Raw genomic sequence first — 23,394 nt, forward strand, 5'->3', positions numbered from 1 at the left:
CATCCGACAGCGCTAGTGGCAGAAGGCGCAGTACCGAGGGCAAGGTGGCAGGGGATGTGCGTAGATCGAGCAGCATGTACATCCCAGGCAGTGCAACAGTCTTTAAGGGCCTGGCCAGCTTTATGGCTCCCCACCAAGACTGTGTCACCGCTCCCCAGTCACGGCTGAGTCGGCGGGAGCACTGTAAAAGGATGGTGAGGGAGTACGTAGCGGATCGCACGACCATCCTTGGTGACGCCTCTGCCCCCTACAACTACTGGGTGTCGAAGCTGGACACGTGGCCTGAACTCGCGCTGTATGCCCTGGAGGTGCTTGCTTGTCCTGCGGCTAGCGTCTTGTCGGAAAGGGTGTTTAGTGCGGCTGGGGGAATCATCACAGATAAGCGTAGCCGCTTGTCAACCGACAGTGCCGACAGGCTAACACTCATCAAGATGAACAAAGGCTGGATTTCCCCAGACTTCTGTTCTCCACCAGCGGACAGCAGCGATACGTAAGCAATACGTAGGCTGCACCCGCGGATGGAAGCTACGTTCTCTCTCACCATCCAAAACGGGGACATTTCTGCTTCATCAATCTGTGTCTAATATTCCTCCTCCTCCTCCTGCTCCTCCTCCTGAAACCTCACGTAATCACGCTGAACGGGCAATTTTTTTTAGGGCCACAAGGCTCACTCAAATAATTTTTCTGAACAATTTTTATGTTTCAATGCGCTTAAAAGCGTTGGAACTTTAACTTGAACCAATTTTTCGTTACACTGGGCTGCCTCCAGGCCTAGTTACCACTTAAGCCACATTAACCAAAGCGATTAATGGGTTTCACCTGCCCTCTTGGCTGGCCATGGCCAATTTTTGGGATGTACATTAGTACTGTTGATACAGCAATTTTTGTGGGCCCTCGCCTACAGTGTAATCAAATTAATTTTTAGCCCACCTGCATTACAGCTGACGTTACCTCAGCTGTGTTGGGCAATGCAATGGGATATTATTCTGTACCGCCGGTGGCTTCCTGGCACCCACCCAGGCAGTGGGTCCACAGGGAGTGTAACCTACATGTGTCCACTTGTAAAGAACCCCAGTCAGACTGGGGCATGCAGTGTGGGCCGAAGCCCACCTGTATTACGCACGACATTACTACCTCAGCTGTGTTGGGCAATGCAATGGGATATTTTTGTGTACCGCCGGTGGGTTCCAGGGAGCCACCCATGCTGTAGGTGCACACGGAGTTTTTAATACATCTGTACACTTCTAAAGAACCCCAGTCTGACTGGGGCATGCAGTGTGGGCCGAAGCCCACCTGTATTACGCACGACATTACTACCTCAGCTGTGTTGGGCAATGCAATGGGATATTTCTATGTACCGCCGGTGGCTTCCTGGCACCCACCCAGGCAGTGGGTCCACAGGGAGTTTAACCTACATGTGTCCACTTGTAAAGAACCCCAGTCTGACTGGGGCATGCAGTGTTGGCGGAAGCCCACCTGCATTATGCACGACATTACTACCTCAGCTGTGTTGGGCAATGCAATGGGATATTTTTGTGTACCGCCGGTGGGTTCCAGGGAGCCACCCATGCTGTAGGTGCACACGGAGTTTTTAATACATCTGTACATTTCTAAAGAACCCCAGTCTGACTGGGGCATGCAGTGTGGGCCGAAGCCCACCTGTATTACGCACGACATTACTACCTCAGCTGTGTTGGGCAATGCAATGGGATATTTCTATGTACCGCCGGTGGCTTCCTGGCACCCACCCAGGCAGTGGGTCCACAGGGAGTTTAACCTACATGTGTCCACTTGTAAAGAACCCCAGTCTGACTGGGGCATGCAGTGTGGGCGGAAGCCCACCTGCATTATGCACGACATTACTACCTCAGCTGTGTTGGGCAATGCAATGGGATATTTTTGTGTACCGCCGGTGGGTTCCAGGGAGCCACCCATGCTGTAGGTGCACACGGAGTTTTTAATACATCTGTACACTTCTAAAGAACCCCAGTCTGACTGGGGCATGCAGTGTGGGCCGAAGCCCACCTGTATTACGCACGACATTACTACCTCAGCTGTGTTGGGCAATGCAATGGGATATTTCTATGTACCGCCGGTGGCTTCCTGGCACCCACCCAGGCAGTGGGTCCACAGGGAGTTTAACCTACATGTGTCCACTTGTAAAGAACCCCAGTCTGACTGGGGCATGCAGTGTGGGCCGAAGCCCACCTGCATTATGCACGACATTACTACCTCAGCTGTGTTGGGCAATGCAATGGGATATTTTTGTGTACCGCCGGTGGGTTCCAGGGAGCCACCCATGCTGTAGGTGCACACGGAGTTTTTAATACATCTGTACACTTCTAAAGAACCCCAGTCTGACTGGGGCATGCAGTGTGGGCCGAAGCCCACCTGTATTACGCACGACATTACTACCTCAGCTGTGTTGGGCAATGCAATGGGATATTTCTATGTACCGCCGGTGGCTTCCTGGCACCCACCCAGGCAGTGGGTCCACAGGGAGTTTAACCTACATGTGTCCACTTGTAAAGAACCCCAGTCTGACTGGGGCATGCAGTGTTGGCGGAAGCCCACCTGCATTATGCACGACATTACTACCTCAGCTGTGTTGGGCAATGCAATGGGATATTTTTGTGTACCGCCGGTGGGTTCCAGGGAGCCACCCATGCTGTAGGTGCACACGGAGTTTTTAATACATCTGTACATTTCTAAAGAACCCCAGTCTGACTGGGGCATGCAGTGTGGGCCGAAGCCCACCTGTATTACGCACGACATTACTACCTCAGCTGTGTTGGGCAATGCAATGGGATATTTCTATGTACCGCCGGTGGCTTCCTGGCACCCACCCAGGCAGTGGGTCCACAGGGAGTTTAACCTACATGTGTCCACTTGTAAAGAACCCCAGTCTGACTGGGGCATGCAGTGTGGGCGGAAGCCCACCTGCATTATGCACGACATTACTACCTCAGCTGTGTTGGGCAATGCAATGGGATATTTTTGTGTACCGCCGGTGGGTTCCAGGGAGCCACCCATGCTGTAGGTGCACACGGAGTTTTTAATACATCTGTACACTTCTAAAGAACCCCAGTCTGACTGGGGCATGCAGTGTGGGCCGAAGCCCACCTGTATTACGCACGACATTACTACCTCAGCTGTGTTGGGCAATGCAATGGGATATTTCTATGTACCGCCGGTGGCTTCCTGGCACCCACCCAGGCAGTGGGTCCACAGGGAGTTTAACCTACATGTGTCCACTTGTAAAGAACCCCAGTCTGACTGGGGCATGCAGTGTGGGCCGAAGCCCACCTGCATTATGCACGACATTACTACCTCAGCTGTGTTGGGCAATGCAATGGGATATTTTTGTGTACCGCCGGTGGGTTCCAGGGAGCCACCCATGCTGTAGGTGCACACGGAGTTTTTAATACATCTGTACACTTCTAAAGAACCCCAGTCTGACTGGGGCATGCAGTGTGGGCCGAAGCCCACCTGTATTACGCACGACATTACTACCTCAGCTGTGTTGGGCAATGCAATGGGATATTTCTATGTACCGCCGGTGGCTTCCTGGCACCCACCCATGCTGTCGGTCCACAGGGACTTCACAATACGGAGTTGTACCTGCCTGTGTCTATGAATTAAAAAGCCCGGTCTAACTGGGGCATGCAGACACCTTGACAGAATGAATAGTGTGTGGCACATAGGTTCCCCATTGCTATGCCTACGTGTGCAGCTCCTGATGGCGGTGGCACAGGATTCTATTTCTCATTGCTTCTGTACAGCATTGTGGGCTATCGCCCCGCCTCTTTTAAAGAGGGTCGCTGCCTAGCCGTGCCAACCCTCTGCAGTGTGTGCCTGCGGTTCCTCCTCATGGCAGACGCACTTCTAAATAGACATGAGTGTGGCGTGGCATGAGGGCAGCTGAAGGCTGCGCAGGGACACTTTGGTGTGCGCTGTGGGGGGGAGGGGGGGCGGTTGGTCAGCATGTAACCCAGGAGAAGTGGCAGCGGAGTGTCATCCAGGCAGTGATTGTGCTTTGTTGTAGCTAGTGTGGTGCTTAGCAAAGGTATGCCATGCTAATGAGGGCTTTTCAGAAGTAAAAGTTGTTGGGAGGGGGGGGGCCCACTCTTGCCGGTATTGTGGCTTAATAGTGGGACCTGTGAACTTGAGATGCAGCCCAACATGTAGCCCCTCGCCTGCCCTATCCGTTTCTGTGTCATTCCCATCACTTTCTTGAATTGCCCAGATTTTCACACATGAAAACCTTAGCGAGCATCGGCGAAATACAAAAATGCTCTGGTCGCCCATTGACTTCAATGGGGTTCGTTGTTCGAAACGAACCCTCGAACATCGCGGGAAGTTCGTTCCGAATAACGAACACCCGAACATTTTGGTGTTCGCTCATCTCTAGTTACGATCCATGCTGTGACATCTATTGTGATATTGAGCATTTAGCTTTGATATTTCTGTGTTTGCTGTCTGTGTTCTGTGGCATATGTGTATAACAGGGGAAATTTATTAAGCTCAACATTTCATACACTGGTCTTAAATTCCCACCGATGCATGATGCTCATAATATATGAAGATCTGCAGAGTTCCTCATGTATTAGGTGCAGTCACGTTTGTCCTGGACTGATGACAAAACCATGGGTGACAAGCAGAGGCGTAACTTGAAGCTTCTGGGCCCCGGTACAAAATCTGTAATACTCTCTTCATAGTACTGGGCTCCATAAATGGAGAAGAGAGGCCTGATGGGCCCCTTAATTCTCCTGGGCCCGGGTGCAATTGTATCCCCTGAATTCCCTATAGTTACGACCCTAGTGATAAGGTACCGGAGCAGTCCGGACAGGAATATATGCTTGCTACAAAGTAGCTTAGATGCAGGAACAGACCTAACAAAGGGGTACCAAACAGAGCAGGGCACTCTGAACTCCTCCAGCAGAGCCCGCCTCGAAGCGGAGCACCTATGCTGAAAGGGACGACCCCGCTAATTGCATGAAGCAAGGTACAGAGTCAGAGGGGTATTAGAGTACAGAAACCAGGAACTAGACCAGAGATACAGAAATATAACTCCCACTTCCAGCCAAGGAAAGAGGAGAAGCTGATTGGCTGTTAGAGCTGTCAATCAACACAGACAGCACAGCAGTTGACATAATTAATGAGCCAACTGGTGCATCTCGGCATCAGTGAGACCTGGAGAGAGTATATTTTATAAACTTGCGCCTTTTTGAGATGAGTGACCATACAGTGTGATCCATTTGCTATAATAGGGAACAAATAAATGCTGATGCATTGTCATTGTATCTTTGCTGATATCGGTAATATTTTTCAAAATATGAATTGCTGTTAACTATTAAAATAACGGAACTTCATAACATTAAACATATGGACAGTAGAGATGAGCGAGCATACTCGGTAAGGTGATATACTCGAGAGAACATCGCCTTTTTCGAGTACCTGCTGGCTCATCCCTGAAGAGGGGGAGCGGGGAGGAGAGTGAGAGAGATCTCTCTCTCTCCCTCCCGATCCCCTCCGTTACCCCCCGCTCACCCACGCCCCCCCCCCGAATCTTCAGGGACGAGCCAGCAGGTACTCGAAAAAGGCGATGCTCTCTCGAGTATATTGCCTTGACGAGTATGCTCGCTCATCTCTACTGGACAGGTATTTAGGTCCATGTATTATTGTAATTATATACATTGAAAAGTACATAACATTCTTGCTCAATGGTGTTCTGACGTACATTATGTTGAATCCATGTCAATCATGTATTGGAAAACAGTCTAAAAATTGAAATTCAGTGTACTTAGGTGAATGCCATTACTTTGTACATGTCGCTTTTGAGTGTGGGTCCATTATGGTAATATAATACATGTTACCCATCAAAACAAAGGATTGACATAGGTTTTGATGTGAATACATAAAAGCCGCATACAGATATTGTAATTCAAGGTAGATGAATGTATTCAGAGCTACAGGCTTTCATTTAAGAACTTCAGTCTTCAGATACTCCCACACATGCTGTGCTTTAAAAGGTGACACTTGCTCCAAGAGCAGGATAGTTACTTGCAGAGGACTCTTTCACCGTTACATTCTGAAATCTTAGTTGTCTCATTGCAGAATTGATTTGAGAAATTGTCTTTATTAAAAAGAGTTTAACGATGCAAATATATACTCATTTTGCTGCTAATTTTTTTTACAATATCTAAGTAGAACGTTATATCAATTTATTAACCCCTTCAAGACCCAGCTAATAAACTTGTAGATTTGATACATTTTAATATTTTCATACAAGATTAGTTTGTTTCACTTAGGCCGGTTTTCACAAGCCCGAGAAAAGCAGGCGACATTTGTGCGTTGCGAGATGCACAGGTCTCGCACAAATATGAACCCCATTCTTTTGAATGGAATCCTATACATGCTCTATCTTGGCGTGTTTCTCTGAATGCATCGTCCATTGTTTTTATTGGGACAGGAAAACACATTGCATGGCGTGCGATGTGCACGCCATGCAATGCAAGGTTTCCCATTGAAAACAATGAGAAACATTTGTCGATCCTCGAAAGCCACTGGAGGATCGCAACCTCACCGAAGTGATGGAAGGTGTTTTTGACAGAAAGACACCTCACATCTGCAGGCATATCACACGTTCATGAGCACAATATTGGACTGCGTCTTACAGCCCAATATAGCGCTCGGCCGTGTGTAGGTAGGTTATTCACAAGAGTGATATTCTGAAAAGAGTTTTTTGCAATGTGATGCGCACAAAAGTCACTCAAATATGAAATCCATTCCTTTGACTGGATTTATTTAAATGAGTAATCTTTTTCTTACAACTTCGCTGCGAGGAAAGATGGGTTGCAGCATGTTCTATTTTTGGGAGTTCCCGCAGTACACCTCACCCATTGTTTTCAATGGGACCTTAAGGGCTCCTGCACACTGGCGAGAGCAAAATATCGGGATGTGATGGACTCCCCGATATCACTGTTGCAATCCTTCTTGAAGCCTCCCATCCCAGCAGGGCTGAAGGAATCTCCTGCTGTGGCTGTCACAGGAGATAGTGATATTCTCGCATTGTTGCCAATGGTCCAGTGCCAGTAGCGCCAACCCCACTGAAATCAATGGGAGATGATCGCAATGAGGATTTTCGGGGGGGAGGGTGCCTTGAAATATAACCCTACCCCCAAAATAATCCACAACTGTAAAAAATAAAAATAAGAATATATCACCTTAGTAGCACTGTCATCTCTGGTGCATCTTCTTGCAGGTCCCCGCACTCTTCTTCTGCTTCTCTCCTGGCCTACCGGGGATTGAAAATCCCCGCCTCCTGAAGGTTCTGCCTCTGATTGGTCACAGTGCTCACCAATCAGGGGCAGCGCTTTCAAGATGCGAGGATTTTCAATTTCCAGCCTGAAGAGAAGCAGAAGAAGAGTGCGGGCACCTGTAAGAAGACACAGCGGAGATGACAGCGCTACTAAGGTGATGTATTCTTATTTTATTTTTTTACAGTTATGGATTGTTTTCGGGGGAAGGGCTTATATTTCAAGCCCCACCAAAAATCCTCGTCATGGGGAGTCCCCCGCCACTGCTGTCACAGCAGTGGCAGAGGATTGCGATCCTCTCCCATTGATTTCAATGGGGTGGGCGCTGATGCCACCGGCCCCATTGGAAAAAATAGGCGAGATTGTAAAAACAATGGACCTGCCATGATTTGTAGAGATTGCAGAATCACAAGCATCACAAGATTGCAGAAGTAACATTAGCTATAGGGAACCATAGGATTCATAATCTTGCGATCTCTCGCAGAATCGCAATTAAGAGAAAATGCACAATTCCAACGCCAGTGCGAAGCCACCCTAAAAGACATCACATTGCACTTGCATGCTGTGTTATGTGCATGCAAGTGTGATGGTATAGTTCCCATCTAAATCAATGCAAAACACTTGCTATCCTTTGATGCTCTTGAAACACACAACTGAGGATCGCAATTTCACAAAAGTGATGAAAGGCATTTATTATTTTAAAAAATGCTTCACATCGGCATAAAAAATACACATAGGCAAGCATAATATTGGGCCAAATTTCTCAGCCCGATATTGTGCTTAACAGTCTGAATGTAGCCAGAAAGCAATTAGTGGCTCCAAACTTTTTTCCTTTTTTTCCATAGAAATGAATGGAGTTACAAAAACAGCATAGCACAGCAAGCTATATTGTTTTTGAAATGTATATTCATCATTGATTTTGCTGTGACAGCTGTTACATCCATGCAATCCGTGATGTACTTCTAAAACGTAGTGCGGGAACTACATTGGAGGTTAAAGATATTCTCTTGTAAAGCTATCCACTTTTAAAATAAAATGTCATGGTGATCAGAATTTATTTCTGAGTGAAGCCATATGTCTCTATGTATAGCAGTCACTGCAGAGAGAAAGCAGTATTACATGGCAGTCATAAAAGTAAATAGCCAACCATGTAATAAATGGATAGGCTAGGCCTATAAAATGTTAAGCACTTATCCTTTTGCACTGTCCATAAGGTCAGACACTGCTTTCTTGACAGCAGTGGTGTAGTGGCCCAAATGGGTCCTAGAAAAGTGCCTTGCCTTTAAACGGCGACGATCAGCTCATGTATAACCAGCAGGCGTTAACCACTACTTAAATTGCCCTATGACAGAGCTATTAATAATCTGCCAGGTGGAGAGTTAATTTTGATTGGTTGTCAGGAGATTGAACTCTGATTGGCTGTAAGCCAATGGAGTGACAGTTGGGAGGCAATTAATGATCCAGGTTGAGAAAGCGAGAGGTAGGAGAGGAGTCGTGTCTAAGTTATAGTGAGAAGACAGTCAGTCAATGAGATTCCAGTCAGATCAGAGCAGTAAAGTGCGCAGAATTTGTCAGTAAGTCGACTGTTAAACAACTGAACCGTATAGTTAGTTGGTGTGATCATGGGTATAGTTGTAAGGAGTTAGTCAGACAAGTGAGAGAGTTTGTGAAAATCTTCGGGTGTCCATCAGAGAGAGAGAGAGAGAGGGACAGTGTTGGTGTGTAGAGAGAGTGAGTTAGGATTACTGGGAGATGAAAGATCCCTGTCAGAATTGCAGTCAGGCAGCTGCCAGAAGAGTTGGTGGATCCAGAGGCGAGTTGCGGCCTGTCACAGGAGAGTCCCTGCGAGGTGGCCGAGACACGAGAGGTAAAACACAGAAGTATACATTTTACCATTACAATTAGGAGAGGTCCTCAAAATGCAGAGCAGCGTTATAATTATGGACACCAAAGCTACAGAATATGCCATAACCTGCTCGCAGTTCACACTACTTGAGAGCCATTTAACCAGCCCAAGGAAAACTAACAGCACTGACATATGCTACCCAGAGCATCAACTCTGTCTTTAAAAGAATCCCATGTACATTATTCCTGGTAATGATAGTCCTAACATGTAAAGGAAGTAATCCTTTTTAATGAAAGGCTTGTATGTGTACAGTGATATATGATCGCTACTGACATCAACAAAGAAATGGAAAAGAAAGCTGCCCCTGATTGGTCCCTGTGCTGAGCCAATCAGAGGCAGCACTCACTCACCCATTCATGAATTCATGAATGGGTGAGTGAGAGCTGCCTCTGATTGGTGAGGCTGTGACCAATCAGAGGGAGCTCATTCAGCAGGCGGGGATTTTAAATCCCCGGCTGCTGAATACTACTCACAGCAGTTCAGGAGAACTGCCGGCCGGCCGCGGCTGAACTCCGTCCGCCGGGACAAGGTGAGTATATTTTTACACAGTTTTGGATGATTTTCAGGGAAGGGCTTATATTTTTAAGCCCTTCCCGAAAATTCATCCCGCGCTCGCCGGCAGCCCATTGCTTTCAATGGAGCCGGCTGTATTGCCGGCTCCATTGAATTCAATGGGCTAACATCGTTCTTCTCTGCCACAGCTGTTACAGCTGTGGCAGAGGAGAACGATCTTTATGTTGACAGTGAGGGAAGGGGGGGGGGTCTCACTCTTGCCACTATTGTGGCTTAATAGTGAGACCTCGGAGCCCGAAATGCAGCCCTGCATGTTGCTCCTCGCCTGCCCTATCCATTTCTGTGTTTTTTACATGACTTTGGTGATTTGCTAAGATTTTCACAAATGAAAACCTTAGCGGAGCACCAGTCATATACAAAAATGCTCGAGTCGCCCATTGACTTCAATGGGGTTCGTTACTCGAAACGAACTCTCGAGCATCACTGAAAGTTCGACTCGAGTAACGAGCACTCGAGCATTTTGGTGCTCGCTCATCTCTACTAATAACATAAATAAAATTGCAATGACGCCACACTTGTCATTTGGCTTTGTCACAGACGACAAGGAGTCGCTTCAGAGTACCTAAGCAACTACCTTTCTGCAGTGGTTCTAAGAAAATTGCTAGGCAGTGTGTGGACAGAACACATAACAATTCAGACAATTCAGTATGATGCACTCTGATGCGTATCATTTAAATTTGAGCTTAAGTTTTTACACTGGCAGATCTGACTATGCTAACGACCATTGACCAACAAGGAACATGTCATTCAGCACTTATTTCATCTGTGCACACAAGCAGATTACATGCTCTGTGGTGACAACTGATTATTAACACAATCATTCTTCCCCATATAGGTGTCATTGACATAGAATGTAGCAGTTTCGGGCAGAAGGGTAGAGCCTCAGGTGTAGCAGATGCTGGTTTGGAGAGTAGTGAGATGGAAAGCCAGGAGTCAGCAACAGGAAGTCTCTGTTTGCAGTGCAATGGATGAACCAGGTAACGTAGTCAGGAGGGAAGTCAGAAGTCGGTATTGGGAAATCTTGTAGCAATAGCAGGCAGAAGAGAAGCTGGATGCTGTGGAGCAGAATAATCTCACACTGAGGGAGTGGCAGGACCAGGTTTTATAGGAAGTCCTAATCAGTAACAGGGCGGGGCCAGGGCAAGGAGACAGGAAGCAGATTTAGCAGGAGCAAGGACAATGCTAGAATCAGCAGAGGAGCTGGTCCAGCAAGCTGGGCAGCTCACGAAGAAGAGAAACCACCTGGAGCACAGGAGTTCCCAGATTCGAGTCCCAACACATGTAGATGTGTAGTCGATTGGCCAGAAAGAATTTTTATGCTTACCTAGATGACATAATCAGCCAATGAACAAATGTTTGCTTGTTCATTGTTTGCTTATTTATCATTTTGTCTGGCCTGATTATTGGGGAAATGAGCATTCATAGAAACATTTAAGCTCAATAATCTACCCATGTAAATAGGCTTTAAAGGGATATTCCCATCTTCATTTTTCATAGCCAAGATTGGAAACCGTTGCTATAGTTACTAGCGACCCAGCTGGAAACTGCAAAAGCAGCCAAGCACTTCAGCCCAGCTCTATTTCCTTGCTGAAATTGTAAAACCTTAACCCCTTAAGGACATGGCCTATTTTGGGCTTAAGGACGCAAAGATTTTTGGCCGATTTTCATCTCCATTTTTCAAAAGTCATAACTTTTTTGCGTGGCGAACTGTAGTTTTTATTGGTTCTATTTTTGGGTAGATAGACAATATTGCAAAACTTGTATTGTTTTTTTATGATAATAGGAGGAGAAAACGCATCAATTCTGCCATAGATTTTTGTTATTTTTACAGCGTTAATCATGCTGCATAAATGATACAATACATTTTTTCTGCGGGTCGGTACGATTACAACAATACCAAAATTCTTACATTTTTTCCACTTTTCTGCAATAAAACCCCTTTTTTTGGAAATCTTTTTTTATTCTAAATCGCTGCATTCAAAGTCCTATACTTTTTTTATTTTCTATATACGGAGCTCTATGAGGGCTTATTTTTTGCAAGACAAGCTGTAGTTTTTATTGGTACCATTTTGGGTTACATATGGCTTTTTTGATCACTTTTATTGCGTTTTTAGGGAGGTAAAACGCTAAAAATTAGCATTTTGGCTCAGTTTTTTTGCGTTTTTTTAACGCTTTTTTCCGTGCACAGTCAAAAGCATGTGCAACTTATTGTACGTGTTGTTACGGACGTGACAATAACAAATATGTGGGATTTATGCTAATATAAGAAAAAGCACAAAAAAAGGTTTTTTTTAACTTTTTTTTACATTTTTACTATCTTTTTTTTGCACAATTTGCGTCCCCCTGTGTGACTTATAACACCGCACTGATGATCACTGTGATAAGGCTACTGCCCTTCCATGCCTTATCACTTATACAGTGATCACACGCTATGGCAATACAAGACGCCGGTATCTGGCATCCTGTTGCCATGGCAACCAGCCGGGCTCACTGCGATTATATCGCTCCCTCTCTGAGCCCTTCCCATGCCGCGATCTACATAGATCATGGCAAGGAAGGGGTTAACAGAGGGGGGCGCATCTCCGATGCTCCCTCGCTGTTGCAGCGAGAGGCCGGCTATGACTGACAGCCATCTCCCGCTGTGGGATAGCACGAGATCACTTATGATCTCGTGTTATCCCCAGGACATAAGTTTACGCCCTGTTATGGCAAGTACCCCGCTGCCAGGACGTAAACTTACGCCCTGGAGTGGAAAGGGGTTAAACTTGGCTATCTCCAATTGTCCGATTGAAGAGAATGGTACAGTGGCACACATGAGTGACTGCAGTTGCCAACATTCAGGGTCAAGCTATTGCAACTTATGTGGATTGGTAGGAGTCCAAGCAGTCAGACCCCACAGGTCTGCAAAATACTCCCTATCCTGCTGATAGGGGGTAGCTTCAAATTACTAGAATACTCCTTTAAGTCATTGCAATGCGTTAAATGTCAAGTTACATGAATTAGATTAATAAAGAAATAACTAAGGACAACCCCTGATTTTTAGTTAGTACATATTCTTAAAACATTAAGGGAATGACCAGGATAAAACTTGGTCATTCTAATGAAGTATTCACACCCCAATTCTTTAAAACAAAAATCTTTTTTGATAGATAAATAGTCATGCAAAAATTTGTTGGCATTTCCATCTTGCTATGCTCCCCACAGAGTAGTCACTTTTTGCATCTACAGCAAAAACATTCTGTATATCTAAATTTCTCAGTCTTTACCATTTAAGCAGTAAAGATATGGGACATTCTAGAGGCATTCTAGAGAATGCTCTTGTGATGTTCAATTTAGTGCTTTACTGTAATAAATCTGCAGTGACATGATAAACATGTAGACACTTCAACCCAGATCACTGTCCAATGGCTGCTTTACATTTCCCAACACTTTATCTAGGCCCTCTAGATCAAGCTTAGGTCATTCCCTATAAATGCATCAGTACCATATACATAAAAAGTAACATACATTTAATTGCAAAGAACAACCTATAACAGCAATTCATAAAATTAATTCGTATTAAATCCATTTCTTCCCAAATGAAGTCTTTGAAAAAAAATACATAAAGAATTTAATGATAGGAATGATTTTAGGGATATATTGGCTTATAATGTAGATGCATGCTGTGCATTAAAGTAAAAGAAAAATAACGCTCATACAATATAAAATTATTTTATAATAAAATAATATTTTATAAGAAAAATATGCATATTTTATGTAACATTGTATCTACTTGTATAAGTAATAATAATATATTTAGTGACTTTAAGTTACTTTTTTCTCACGTGCATTATTAGTACAATATGAAAAATACTTTGAACACTTAGCCTACAACAGACCCATTACAAGCACTGATATAAATGCATCAATGAGATGCCCTTAAAGTCATTAACATCTCTATCAGAATGTATCAATCAGTAGCCAGCTATTTCAAATTAAGGTCAAGTGTAGCAGCAATATGCCTAGTAATCAGCAAAAAAGTAATCAGGAAAGCAATTTAAACTTTGAAAAGTACATCAACATAGACTCGCAGGGTAAGTTTAGGTTACAGCTGAATAAATGCAAAAATAATAGTTATGACATACTTGATAAAATGCTGTAAGTGAGAAAAAAATACCTGTGCCCTTTTAGCGGTTAAAAAGAGGTGAACCAAATGACTGAAAAAAATTAATTGAAGATGTATAGTAATTTGTTATTCCAGTCTACTGCATGCAAACAACTTTTTCTAAAGCCTATGTTTAACTCTAAAAATAATGAAATACTTAAGTAAAACACCATTTCTACTAGAGCTTTTATTATTCAAAAAAGTGCCTACTAACAAGCCTAGGAAGAGAAAGCATTAAGAAAGTAGCTAGGATGTTTAATCAGAAAGTGCCTGAACCAGGGTTGCTGAAACCCAGTTGATTCATAGAATCTGGCCAGTAGATCCTCAGGAAGCAGAATCAAGAATTGTCAATTTGATGGTGAAGATGGAGAACTGATTTCAACCTTCTCAAAGGTGCATGCACTGGTGTACCGCTAGGGGTCTCAGGGGTTGCAATTGTGACCCAGCCCCTTAGCAGACAGGGGCCCGCAGGCCTCCGCCATTTGTCAGTTCACCAGCACGGCCCGCAGCCCAGCACTCATGGAGGGGAGGGACTGTTAACCGGGGAGTCGGCAGCCAATTACAGGTTGCAGACTCCCCATGGCACGTGCTCCTCCCTTGCACCGAGAGACTGCAGTTGTGATTGGTCACAACTGCAGTCTGTCACAGTGACAGTGTTGGGAATCAAGGAGGAGAGCAGAGGAGCAGTACATGCGGTGCAACCAGGTATGTACCACGTTATCTTGACTGTATAGATGGTATAACTTATAGCAGCTATACATATAATTATATACAGGAGATATCCAGGTTATAACAGCATGCTTCATATCACTACATACAGGGGATGTATAGATTGTACCAGCTATACATATAATTATATACGGGAGATATCCAGGTAATATCAGCATGCTCCATATCACTATATACAGGATGTTCATCTGCTATATATAGTGATATGGCGCATGCTGGTATAACCTGATATCTCCTGTATATAATTATATGTATAGCTGGTATAAGCTATACATCCCCTGTATGCAGTGATACAGACTATGCTGGTATAACCTGGTATATCACTATATACAGGATGTAGAACTTATACTGACTATAATGGGATCCGTCTGCTTTCTGCTCAGCTGCCCAGCTTTTGGGCGAAAGAAAAAGCACTGAATGCAGTGCTTTTTCTTCTAGTATTTTGAACCAGATCTGCAATGGAACCTGTAGCGGAAGATCCTAACGCAGATGTGAATCCGGCCTTACACCATGGTTGATATCATTGTATACAGGATATGTACATACTTCTCCCTGTAAATAGTGGTATGGACCATGCTAATATAACCCGGGTATCTCCTGTATATAATTATTACTGTAATTGCCAGATGAGGAGAAATTTTTATCTTCAAACAATATACTTCTAGTCATCAGGAAACCTCAAATACTCCACACTACTGTCTGAACGTATCAAACTCAGTGGCTCACTATCACTGGCATCAGAGTCTTCTTAAAGGATACCATCCTCAGAACCACCCAAGGCATTACTGATGCCACATTTTTTGAAGGATACTACAACCATTTCCTTCTTCAAAGCCTGCCATGATGCTTTCATCCACACACAAATGTGAGTGATAGTGGGCCTTTCCATTCATCCAGAGGGTGTCAGGTCACGATTTCCAGCAGCCATCCACTTGTTTCACTGCTCTCACATGAAAATTGGCTTGTTAATTAAAACATCCAGAGGTTGCAACTGGCTGGTAAGCCCACCCGGAATTACAGCTAGATGGGTCTTCGCTTTTTTAAAGATCTTTTTTATGTTTTCACTGATATGTGCCCTAATCTGGTCAAGTACAAGTAGGGTAAATTTCTTCAGGAGCCCTTCAGAGTGTTTGGCTCACACTTTTTCGGCCCATATTTTCATTTCACTTTCATCCATCCATCCTTTCTCATGAACATGGACAATAGGTGCTCGTGAGATCACCTCTTTTAGCATGTTTTTTCTTTTGAAGAGTAACATTGGAGGGAGTTTGGTGCCATCTGCACAGCAGGACAACACAACCGTGTAATGCGTTTTCTCATGTCCTGAGGTTTTCATGGTTATTGCTTTTGCACCTTTCACATCAACAGTCCTGTTCAATGGAACATCAAGGGTTAACAGGACTTCATCCATATTCCCAATCTGACCTATTTCAAGACCAATTTTCTTTCTTGCATTAATTACATATTTATGAAAAGACACAATCTTGAATTCATATTCTTTAGGCATTTTTTGCACAATTCTAGTTTGGTGCGCATAGCAAGGCCACATCTCCTCATGAACCTGTAGCATCACAATGCTGGTCCACTGAAGTCCTCAATACTTTTCTCTGCAGCGAGATGCTTGACTTCAAATATTATCATTTTCGTAGAGACTGTGACGTGGGATCCACTCTTTCATTTCCACGTCTATCTGTGGTCATTTTTCAGTACGCCCACGAAAAGTGTGTTTACTTTATCTGATTTTTGCAGCTCATCCTACTGTTTCTTCCATTCCAGTATCATTTTTTTCAGTTGGAGGTGGCCCAAAATCTCTCTCAGTTGCCCTGTTTATATGTTATTTGGTGTATTTTACTACCTTCAGTTTATATGGGATTTTATATGTTAGGCTTTTCTGCTTTGACATCTTTCTAAAATTGGATGCAGCAGAATACTATGGTAACACAATACAGTAATGAAAGGACTGTAAGCACTGTCCTTTATAGGAGGAAGGGAGTAAGCTGATTGATGGAGGCAGGAGAGAAGCAGTAGTTCTCACCGGCACTCACCACCAATCAGCGGTTTGTACGGGTGGCATTGCAGAGGAGAAGGAGAACTGCTCTCCGAACAAACTTATGATCATGCATCTTATAAAGCAAAAAATACAGTAATCAGAAAAGCTATTTAAACTTTTGAAAAATACATCATCATAGACTGACGAAGTAAGTTTAGCTTAGAGCTCAATGACTGCCATAAATAGGGATCCTCAGAAGGCCTAATGCTAGACTTTGATGGCTAAGATAAAAAAACGATCTCAACCTGAACAAAGGTGCATGCCATGGGGCAGGCAAAGCAGGCAACACACTTCTACCATTGTTAAAAGATTGGCAATCATTGGCCAACATACTGTCCTCTCAATTAGTATAAACAATTTGGCATGACAAGAAAGGTTATTGCAGTATAATGTTTATGCTTTACACTATGGTATTGACAAATATCAACTATCATGTGACCATTAAGTGGATCCATGGAACGGCACATATTTTTAACAGTAAGACGACTATTACAATTTTTTTTTACTATTGCATTAATGGATAAATAAAGCTTAGCTATGAGTCTTGGATAATTCCTTTAATGTGCTGCTAGGAATCAAGGGATCAGTCCAGACGTTTCTGGACCTCCATCTAAGAGAGTGTTCCCACAGCGTCTCTCACTGCACAGTGGGATTCCATCTAGTGGTTTTGTCATAGCTGCCAAAAACAGCACTATGATGGAACCACCAAACATAAATGAAAGAACCATTTACCGTCATTGGTGAAACACACACCACTTTGGTGTGTTTGACAAGGGTTCCACATGCTTCTGTTATATTTGGACTATAAAATAACATAGTCAACTAAGCTATTCTGTACTCCAAATATAATGGTAATAAACAAAAGGCTTGTCAAACAGACACAAAAATAGTGTCTGTTTCACCAATGACACTGAATGGTTCTAAACATTTTGATTTGGGGGTTGTGTCGCAGTGCTGTTTTCAGGAGCTGAACAGAACCTTCAGATGGAATCATTGGCCAACATGGCGAAAACCGCTGTGGGAATGCTCCTTAATTGACATACCATAAGTGCTGAGGCTCAGTTGTTGAGGTAGTCTACTCAGGTACAGGAATGCAGTGCTTTTTATGGGAAAAAAAAGTTTTATAGACCATTGGGAACTACTATTAAACAAATAAGATGTAGTAAATAGAGATGAGCGAACCTACTTGGCCACGCCTTTTTTTCGCCCGAGCGCCGCGATTTCTGAGTACTTCCGTACTCGGGCGAAAAAGATTCAGTGGGCGCCGTTGGTGAGTGGGGGGTTGCAGCGGGGAGTGGGGGTGGGGAGTGAGAGAGAGAGGGCTCCTCCCCCTGTTTCCCGCTGCTACCCCCAGCTCCACCACGCCTCCCCCCGCCCCCCGGCACCCCCCGAATCTTTTCACCCGAGTACGGAAGTACTCGAAAATCGCAGTGCTCGATCGAGTAAGTACTCGAAACGAGTATATTCGCTCATCTCTAGTAGTAAAACAAAAATTATATATATAATAAAAATGAACAACCCTATTCATGTCTGCGATCAATATGGATTTGCTATAAGACAAATCTAATGATAGGGTGACTATGAGTTTGTCTGCAGACAAGAGTACATTTTTCTATTTCTTTCATCTAACCTATTGTTTTAGTTGATACAGTTATTTATTACAACAGACAGTAGGCACCAATTTTATTTGACAGGAGTATATTCTTAGCTAAAATGACAAAATTTGACATTTTAGATTACAAAGCTTTCTAATTCAATTACAGAGACATTTGTTTCTTGAAAGGAAAATTCCAGTTTTTCTTTATGTCCATAATCTTCATTTTTACATTGTAAAGTCTTGGTGCATCCTGCTCTTTGCTGTTACTGGATAAGTTGCCATTATTTCTTTGATATTATATGATGTGGAAATGTGTCTTATGCATTCTAATTACCATTACCTACAAAAGGTATCAGTTGGCAGTGAAAGTAACCAAGTCCAGGAGTGGGATACTAGTTTTTAAAACATTTTTTTACTGAGGAAGTGATTTTTTCATTAGTCCCGATGACTGCATCTTTCGCCAGTATCCCGGTGTCATCCTTGGCAGTTGGGATCTTATGAGTCTCAGGTCTCCAACTGTTTTAGTATTTTTTCCAGCTGAACTGATAAAGGAGTTTTGCTCTGAAATGTGTTTTCCTATGCTAGCTGTTTATTTAACCAAATAAAGAAGTTTACACTTAATCATTCTAATTAATTGTCTATATTTGAAGTGTTGTGCCTAGCCACCATTTTTTTTAGTTGTATTCCTCCATTCACCCACACCCACTTAGGTGAAGCAGTACCTGATCAGCAGCACTTTCATTATATCTCGCACACTCCAAGCTTTTATGGCTTTGCCTCCTCTCTGGGCCACGCACAACTATAGGTTTTTGCTCTACCCTTTTTCTATTCTTCACCTAGCATACTCAGAGTCACTAACAAACAGCTTGCCTTCTTCTGGGAATTTAAATATAGGTCTTGGGGTATAAGCAAATGGAGGGAGCTCAGAGACGTGATAGAGATATAGAATATTATTGGAGAAAAATTGGTCCTAAATACCCCCATTAGAGGGGGAGGGAGAATCCACTAACACTCATTCCCTCTAGATTCATGGAAACTCATTATCTCAAAAAAGGCAGGAGGGGAAAACTAGTCAGAGATCAAATGTCTTTAATAATACTCAATACTACTTGAATAGTAAAGGCATTTGGTCATTGCCTGGCTTCTTCCTGGTGCCATTATTGAGATGATGAGCTTCCATGGATCCAAGGGGGGTGAGCAGCAATGGATGTTACATTCCTCCTCTAGTATACTTTAAACCAATTTTTAATAACATAGTATGTTAGGTTGAAAAATAGACATATGTCCATTTACCTCAGCCTATTACCCCACCATCCTTCCCCTCCCCCTCTATCATGTTGATCCAGAGAAAGGCAAAAGCCTCAATGAGTTAGAAACCAATTTTCCTTATTTAAGGGAAAAATATTCCTTCCCGATTTCTAGTTTGGCGATCAGAATGATCCCTGGATCAGCAACCCTTCTTTTGGGCTGCTAAAAGATGAGCGATGACTGTAGTGCGGGGATACAGGGACGAGTGTCGGGCATCGTTTGCCCAACACTCGTCCAATGTAAATGGGCCTTAAGAAACAAAACAAAACAGCTCAACTGACTCTTTAAATCTGGAAATAACTTCAAATTTTCGACTTCCCTAAGTACGCAGGATTTGTATGTGCACTAGCCTGGCATAACCTGAGCATGCAGTGGATCAACTTTTCAATTTTTCAAAACCTCCCAGAGATATTTCAGACTAGTGATTTGCTTTTTAAAATATGGGCTGTTGAGGGGGCGTGGCTAGCCAGCGGCGGGAAGAGAAGCAGCAGTGAAAACTCCTGGCTGCTAGAAAACTCCGGCGCCAATAACTCCGGCCCAAAAGCTCCCACGGGGCCGAAACCACCACCGCTAGAACCACCGGGACCTGGGCTTTAAAACGAGACCTCTCACAGGTCTCTAGCTGAAACCGCGATTTTGCGGCCTACTGGATCGGGCGCATCCCCAGGCTAAATTTATAAACGCGGCCGACCGGAAGTGAAGGCCGGCCGCGATCGGCAGCAACAGATACCTCCTGCAAAGAAGCAGGCAAGGAGGAGCAGCCACTGGCAGGAAAGAGACAGCCAGAGAGCAAGAGGAACAGGGGAAACAAGAGCAACAGGGACACAAGTAAGTGCTCCCCCAAGACAGCCCCCACAGACACCAGAAGTGGAGCAGGCAGTGGGCCACTGCAGGGGAATTAAACTCTTTACATGAACCCAGGGGCCTGATGAGATAGCAAGACCCTACCAAGACAACACCCCCCCAGAGACCCCCATACCCAGAAGCGGGCAACTCTGATTAAGGGCTCACACGACTATAGAGTCACCCCTAAAACCTGGACACTCTGACCCACAGAGCACACCCTAAGCAGGACACTACCTGTAACAAAAACTGCAAGAAATCTCACACTCAAGCGCATATTTGAGTGCATCCGGGGGCGGAGCCTGGACGCCGAGCGCAATGGCTGCTTGAAAGCTGCGCTCCTTCTAACGGGCACCCACGGCACCTTATAGCTGCTACCAGCCGACACAGAAATGGGGAAGACAAGTAAGGAGAAGAGTACAGACCTCCAGTGCACTCCTCGTCCGGCCAAAACACAAGCCGACATGCAGAGATTCTTCAGGGAACGAACTGCCCGCTCCCCGCGGCCCATGCCTAAGATGGCGCCGGCACGAGCGCTCGCTCCCGCTCCTGACCACGAGGAAGAAGAAGACCAAGTCTCTGAGGAAGAAGATGGTGAGTCCGTCTCCAGGAGCTTCATGAAGAATTTAATCTCTCATGCCCTGCGTCCTATCAGCTCTGACTTGGCTGAGATCAAGGAAGAGTTGAAACAGCTAGGTCACAGGGTGGAAGACCTAGAAGCATCATCTGCGGCCATGACTTCTCACTCGCTGCAATTGGAACAATCCTTAAAGGAACAGCACCTACATTTAAACAGATCTCTCCTGCTTCAAGAAGATCTTGAAAATAGGAATAGACGCAATAACCTGCGTTTTAAAGGTATTCCTGAGTCCTATGCAAACGATTGCCTAGAGAAAATCGCCAAAGCCATTTTTGGAGATTTACTGGGGGAAGAAAGAGCGACTCCTATTTGCATTGAAAGGATCCATCGAGCCCTTAGACCTCCGTCGGGAGCCTCAGAGCCGCCCAGAGATGTCATTTGTAAACTTCTGGCGTTTCCGGATACAGTCGCGGTTCTAAGTGCGGCCAGAACCCATGAAGATCTGAAATTTGAGGGTTCGTCGATTCTGATATTCCAGGACCTAGCGCCTTCCACCTTAGCAAAGCGCCGAGCCCTTCGTCCTTTACTGGAGGTCCTGAGAGCCAGGGAGATCAGGTACACATGGTTATTCCCATTTGGCATCAGTATTCCCATTAAGGGCAAAAGAATCAACATACGCACCCAAGAAGAGATGCAGAATTTATGGAGCCTTCTAGACATGGAGCCAATCGAACTTCCAAACTGGCAGCCGCTTCCTGAGCTTCCCTGGTTCCAATCTTTAGAGAACCCAGGAGACTGGCTAGTGGCGGGTAATACAAAATCCCCCAAGGGAAAGAAAAAGAAGCCCAAGCAGGACTCGTGAAACCCTAAGCTCGGAGAGTGATCCTCTCCGGTTATTTTCTCCTGCGCTGTTCTAAGTCCGTCGCAGGCGGGCTTTACCTGTTCCTTCACCTTGCTGTTGCCTTCCAGCGGAGGCGGGTTTTCCAGCTCCACTTCGAGTATTTTCTCTTTACCTTTGGAGACTCTTATCACCACTTTAACTTTTGCCCCCACAGTGGTCGGAAATACAGGTTCGGAGCTCCGATAAGACCTAAGCCGTCGCGGTTTGTTTCTGGAGGTCGGGAGAAAAAGGATGTCTCGTCGCCTTCAGGACTTTGTTCCATATTGCTGGAGTGTCTCTTTGTAGGCTACACGTGCAAGCCGATGTGTAAGAAGAGCGCCAGGCAACATATCTGTCGGTTATGTGTTCAGGTCATTATTGCATAGATTAGGGCGGCGAGCCCGCCCTGATCTTGGATTGGTGTTTTTCCTTTCTCTCTCTCTCTTTTTTTCTTTTTTTTTTTCTCTCTTCTTCCTAATTTTCATCTCTCCATCTCCGCTTACTGTGTTTTGTTTGAGTCAGTGGGTGCCTGTATCGTCCAGGCTGTAACTAAGACTCTGACCTCCTGCCAGAGCCCTTTGCTCGGCGGGATTTCAGTAGACTGCCCTACGAGTAAACCTGCGTCAGGGAGTCATCGGACCCCCTGGGGCGCACTCATCAAGATTATTTTTGCCAGCAGAGATTCTGCGGTATTGTATTTTGCATCACATTGCTTATTTGTTCATATTAATCCCTTCCCTTTCATATTGTTCCTTCCTTCCCTTCTTTCCTCCCCTCATTTCCCGCACCCTTTCCCACCCACCTAGTTGAGAAACTGCGCTAGGGGGTTTATTTGGAAACACCCTCTCTCACCGTATTTGCGAGTATACTATTGATTGCTCACGTGTTTTTCTCTCTCAATTTTAGTACAGGTCTATCATGATGAGTAGTCTGCGTCTCACCACCTTCAACGCCAGGGGTCTAAATTCACCTTCCAAACGCCACAACCTCGAGCTGCTTCTGAGGAGGTATGATACTAAAATTCTCTTCCTCCAAGAGACCCACTTCAAAAGTAACAAAACATTCACCTTGCCGGGGAGATCCTTTCCCAAGGCTTTTCACTGCACTCACCCCTCGTCGGCCTCGAAAGGGGTCTCCATATTTATCCACAGAACGATTAATTTCGTTGAGGAGGCTCAGTTTAGGGACGACGAGGGAAGAGTCCTATTCGTTAAGGGCACACTGAACAATAGAAAATTGACCTTAGCCAACCTCTATACACCTAACTCCGAGCAGATCCCGTGGCTGCTCAAGCAGCTGGAGACTCTGAAGCACTTCAGTGAGGGTCAGATCATACTTGCGGGTGACCTAAACGTTACCCTCAATCCCACCTTAGATTCTTCCTCAGGCCGTTCCCAAATCTCCCAACGTAAATTAAAAAGCTTAGGTAAACGGCTCCAGGAACTAGAACTAGTGGACACCTGGC

This window comes from Eleutherodactylus coqui, chromosome 4 (genome assembly GCF_035609145.1).
Source record: "Eleutherodactylus coqui strain aEleCoq1 chromosome 4, aEleCoq1.hap1, whole genome shotgun sequence".
NCBI lineage: Eukaryota > Metazoa > Chordata > Amphibia > Anura > Eleutherodactylidae > Eleutherodactylus > Eleutherodactylus coqui.